Raw genomic sequence first — 6,000 nt, 5'->3', positions numbered from 1 at the left:
CTTAGTCCAACTCTGAAGTCCAATCAAAGGAGGGGTACCGCCCATTGAACTCAAAAGGGGAAACATCCTAAATGTGACAGTCTTCATGCTGTTTCCCTTTACTCAAAGTGGAATGTTGTGCCACAGTGGCTGTGGTTCCAGGGCAGCAATGTGTAAAGCAGGTGACCGGATGCAACAAACAGTATAGAAGCAAGGCTGGATCAGCCAATGAACTTTTTATTTTTTTGGACATGGCGGGAATTTGCAATAGTTATGACAATCATTAAACAATGTGGAAAAGGTCAAGCACAAGTGGATTATACAATACAGATTGAGTAGTGAATCCAAGAATTCACTTTAAATGTTATGGAAATCTCTTATTAATCTCATAACTCTCTAACAGGGGTTGTATTCCACGTTCACGTGGGAGCTAACATGCTGGCTCCTCCTCTGGTAATGGCCTTAGAGGGGGTCACTGGTCCTTCCCTCTAGGCTGAAAGTCTGGGCCTCCTTTGCTTCAATCAATAGCCACCCTGTCTGCTATCCTTGCCCGGGTCCACCCCTGAACCATACTTCAGTTCTGGAAGCAATGGCCCGGCTCACTTGCACCTCCCATTCACCGCCGCAGGCATCCTCTCCTGGGCTTAGTTTCCTCACAGATCTTAAGTGCTTGATCAACAGTGGGTATCTCCATTGTCTGAATGGATGAGAGCTGGGCTCTGGCTGTTGACTGATGTCGTCTGGGTTCTGGATTTTGACCGGCGTGCAGTAACCCACTGGCACACACGTTTTACTGCGGCCTGTCACCTTGGGCTGCAGCATTTTCTTCAGTGCACATCTCGATTGCTCTCTCTCTTGGCACCAAACCTGCCTCTTGTTTGGTGGGCAGACCTTTTATAATCAAGAACCTCATCATTATTGTCATGTGACTAGGTGATTCTTCCAAATTCACCCCCCGACACTCTTCTTCTTCCGGTTGGTTAGGCATGGTCCCATTTGGACGGTAAATTGCAGTTTTCTTGCTCCAATGACACACTGAACTGTGGATAGTTGCGATTATAGTGACATCCTCTTATAAATATGTCCAGTCTTTGGACAGATGAGTCAGAGCAGGTCTTTGTGCAGCCAATTTCTGGTGGGTAATGCTTTATATCTTTGCAATCTACTTTTGGTTTGAAGTGTTCTTCTTTGGCGTGGTGTACAGTACTTACAGCTGACACTGATCTAAATCATTCTGGACTGCTGGGTTATTGCTCCCACCAAGACTTAATTTCAGCCAGCCCTCTAGCCTTTTCTGAAATCATCAAGCCTAAAGGTTGGAACGACATCGAAAGTGACTAGGAGAAAACCAGCCCATGAGTACCCAATTTATCTCTGTCTCTGGCTTCACTAACATGTCATTGCCAAATGATCAAGTTAGAAAGATCTCTGTTTTGTGTATTTAAATGTTGTTATTAGACATAAATGTCTAAAACTTGCATTGTTTTCCCGCACTTCTAATGTTATACCAAATAGTCCAACCAGAACTTTAACTCAGAAACTAAATTAATGATTCACAACTGGTGAGAGTGTTTTTACAGAAGTGATCACTATGACATAGGCATATTTGTGGCTGCACTTATCAATAATATCCTGCCCTCTTTTTGTGCATTTGGTAATGTTATATATTGCATTCAGGAGGCAAATGAAAGGTAAATGGTACCTCAACCATTGGTGCTACAGCCCCAAAACTATCATGTCCCTTTGTTAAGGTACCATGCTGTACTGTATATGTATGTCACAGTAATTTCAGAGGCTCAAAACCAGAACCCATGAGATTAACAGCCAGTGTCCCATGTACTCAGAAGGAACACTTATTCTGTCTGTTTAACTCTTTGGATACTGCAATCAATAGTGGAGGAAAGATGGAGGGAGCTTCATACGTAGCCAATAACGACACCCCAGTGCTAGGACAAGAACATCACAATGTGCTAATGGGTTGCTAATGTACTAATCTACAACATGCCTTGTAATAAATAGAAATCAATACAGAATTGATTTGTAATTATTAAAATTATAAAAACAACACATTAATTATGCTGAATGATAAATGGCATTAAAACAATTCACAAAGCTGCTGTTTTGAAATCATTCTGACTCCTTCACAAAAGAAAAAATAATGGAAAGTGAACAAAAAAAAGTCTTTTATACACCAAAACACTACTACTGTAATGACATGAGATGTCTCCTCATGCAGAAAAGTCCAACCAATAACTTTTTTAAGTGTATTTATTCAGCAAAAGCAGTAAAACGTAAGTCACAATATTTCACTATGATTCAGTGTCTTTGATCTGAATATTCCTGTACTATAACCTTGAAGTTTACAGTATCCAGATTTTTTCACGTAAACTTTCTGACTTTGCTCAGGTTATTGAAAGGACTGTGTACTGAGCCATCAAGTGCGAAATATCCCAACTTTCTGTGAAGTAGGAATTCACACACCACTGAGCGGCACAGAAGGTGGATGTCTGCAGAAGGTAGAATATTTTTTCATTATACCAGTTTGATGTAATCTTACTTATGAAAGTCATAAAACTTAAGAAAGTGTATGGGAAGCGATCGCTTGCTAACATGCTAGTCATAAAATGTGATAATGTCACTAAGACGTCCGGGCTTGTACTGTCATTACATAGTAACAACTCCACCCCCATTATCACATCAGTGAGCTCTTGTGCTTAGTGAAATCCCCGGTATTACATTTTGCTGCTGAAGGGATGGGCCTTGAGTTTAAACAGGTTTTGCACTGCTCCTACATTCAAGGCGGTTTCATATGACAAGTCATTTGCATGTTGGAACAGGTAACACACCTGTCTGCCCAGGGCTCTATTCATGAGGACTAGCCAAACCCAAGCACATTACTCTCATATCTCCACCAGAGCTGTGACACATTCGGATCTCACAAGCTTCTACCCGCTGGCCCTTTCACTGCTTCCATTTCATGGTAAGTAACAAAACTTTTTTTTTCCCTTGTTGGTATCATGATCAGTAAGTTAAAAATGAGAGAATATAGGGTATATTCATTCAGAAGACAGGCAGAATGTCATACGCTTTGATCTGTAGCTCTAACCTGAAATGTTCTGTAGTGATAATCACAAGGAAGTGTCTATATTCTTACCCAAAGCCATGAAATCACTTCTAAGAACTGCCAGAAAGATACTCTATGAGAAGGTCTTCTCTGAGTTTGGTTTTTGACCAGGCTTAAATAGAATGTCTATGTTATATCATATGAGGACAAAAGTATTTTTGTTTTATATGGAAATGTTTTAAAACTTGGTGAAAGCACAAAAACGCGAACACTATACAGTGATTTAAAATGGTACACAATAAATCTACATAATAACACAAGAAATCTATAGGATGACATTTTAACTATGCTTTATTGAAATATGTTAATACAGATGAGAAAAATTTCATTTACTGGTAATGAAATATTTTTCAATGTAAGAGTAATTAGATAATATTACTATATACTACATGATTGATCAGTATTTATCTTTTAAGATATATATGTAATTTCTACAGATTTCCTCTATTTTTGGGGGGTATAACCTAGGCTAACATGCCTGCATAGTATCATCTTTCTTGTGTTTTGTCTGTGGTGGGGAACTGATTTTTTATAATAATTAATAGTAACCATTGGGAGAATTATTTTTTATGACTTTGATCCGTCGGCCAGGTTAATAATTTGTGTACACTCGACAGGCATCCTATTTTGGCAATGTAATAGGACTCTAGCCTGTTTCTGATATAGCTTAAGGGACCTTAATAACAAATTTATGGACTTTTAGCACATGTTGATAGAACAGGTTAAACCCTAAAGGTGTTATTTAATTTAGCAAATGGTTTTTGTTTTGAGTTCAAGCGTTAAAGTTATCACATTAAGCTATCAGTTATAGTCTGCTAGGGAAACTGGTAAAAATTGTAATTGCATTGCCAGTCAAAGGACTCTAAATATTGTTGCCTCCATGAATACAGTATTAACTGAAAATTGGATGGCAAGACCTACTGACCATCTGATGTGTATGGGGGCTTCCAGACTCTTCTATAAAGCATGATGTTTAATGATAGAATGATCAGACAGTTGGAATTTAAATGGTTCATCCATTTGTTTCTAGAGGAGATAAACTACTGCCAGAGAAGTCTGGCAGTGGCTTTCTTCTTTATCCCCATTGAAACCATGTGAACACAAGCAGAAAGATTATCTGTTTGAGAAACAGTAGCGAAAGCTGTCAGCTGAACTAATGTTAACTCATGCCAGCTTTAATATGTCCGTGCACATAAGAGAAATCTCAGTTAAATCTGCAAATTGAGGTAGAATTTGACATCTATCAAATGCGTATGGAAAACTACTGACTGTCACATGATTTAGGGGAAAATAGGGACCCAGCATGTTGAATTTAAATGCCTCATTTTACTCTTTTAATTATACGCCACACTGGCCACACATTTGTGTGGTAGGAGGGGAGGTGGAATTTTTTCATCTGAAAAAGATTTTGGACCTCTGCTATTGAAGGTGTATCATAACCTTTAGACCAGGGTGCACAACCTGTGACCTGAGGGCCAGAAGTTGCCCACAATGTCATTCTGTACGGCTCCCAACCATATGGGCAGAAAAGTGCTTACCTGAGAAATTAACTAAAGTTGTGCTCAAAAGTTTACATACTCCAGCAGAATTTTTGCTTTCTCGGCCTTTTTTCAGAGAATATGAATGATAACACCAAAACTTTTTCTTCACTCATGGTAAGTGGTTGGATGAAGCCAATTATTGTCAACCTACTGTGTTTTCTCTTTTTAAATCATATTGATGACCCAAAACATCCAAATGACCCTGATCAAAAATTTACATAATCCATTTCCTAATACTGTGTATTGTTGCCTCTAACATCAATGACAGCTTGAAATCTTTTGTGGTAGTTGTGGATGAGGGTCTGAATTTTCTCAGATGGTAAAGCTGCCTACACTTTTTGGCAAAAAACCTGTGGTTCCTGTAAATTCCTGGGCTGTCTAGTATGAACTGCGTGCTTGAGATCTCCCCAGAGTGGCTCCATGGAAACTGAGATGGCGACTCCAGAACCTTCACTTTGTTCTGCTGTAGCCAATGACAGGTCGGCTTGGCCTTGTGTTTTGGATCATTGTCATGTTGGAACATCCAAGTACAATCTATACGCAGCTTCCGGGCTGATGATTGCAATTTTGCCTCCAGTATTTGCTGAAAACATGCTGCATTCATCTTTCCTTCAACTTTGACCATATTTCCTGTGCCTTTGTAGTTTACACATCCCCAAAACCATCAACGATCCACTTCTGTGCTTTACAGTAGGAATGGTGTTCCTTTCATCATAGGCCTTGTTGACCTGTCTCCAAATGTAACGTTTATGGTTGTGGCAAAAAGGTTCATTTGCTCTCATAACTCCAAATTACCTTGTTCCAGAAGTTTTGAGGTTTTTTTCTGTGCTGTTTTGCGTATTGTAGGCCAGGTACTTTGCACAGTAATGGCTTTCTCCTGGCGACTCAACCATGCAGCCCATTTTTCTTCAAGTGCCTCTTTATTGTGCATTTTGAAACAGCCACACCGCTAGATTTCAGACAATCCAGCATTTCAACTGCTCTTGTTTTGTGGATATTTCGTGGCAACCCAAACAATATTCCTGGCAGTTGTGGACAAAATTTTTGATGGTGTACCTAACTGTGGTTTTGTTTTTATAGAGCCCCTGATTTTCCATTTGATAATCACCGTTTGGATGCTGCTGATATCTTTTTGTATCCCTTTCCTGTTTTACACAGTTCAATTACCTTTTCCCATAGATCCGTTGAGAATTGTTTTGCTTTCCCTTTGACTCACAATCCAGAAATGTCAGTGGCTGGATGAAAGATCAAAGAGTCTGTCTGGATCCCATAAACTCACTCAGCTTTTATGTACACACACTGATAACAACAAACATGTCACAGGTAAGGATGTTACCTTTAGTAGCTATTCAAACC

General features: G+C 39.4%; 1 protein-coding gene across 1 annotated transcript in view; it reads left to right on the top strand.

The window, feature by feature from the left end:
• Positions 1-2,764: 2,764 nt before the first annotated feature.
• FAM83B (family with sequence similarity 83 member B) overlaps positions 2,765-6,000 on the top strand; it is a 150,197-nt gene continuing 146,961 nt past the window's right edge. The window contains exon 1 of the mRNA XM_073589140.1: positions 2,765-2,959. The gene's annotated coding sequence lies outside the window, so the exon portion shown is untranslated. The remainder of the gene's footprint in view (positions 2,960-6,000) is intronic.

The sequence above is a fragment of the Dendrobates tinctorius genome, unplaced genomic scaffold (assembly GCF_039654945.1).
Source record: "Dendrobates tinctorius isolate UK_male_01 unplaced genomic scaffold, ASM3965494v1 ptg000107l, whole genome shotgun sequence".
In the NCBI taxonomy this organism is placed as follows: Eukaryota; Metazoa; Chordata; class Amphibia; order Anura; family Dendrobatidae; genus Dendrobates; species Dendrobates tinctorius.
The sequence above is the reverse complement of the archived record's forward strand: the minus strand, read 5'-3'. Positions and strand labels throughout refer to the sequence as shown.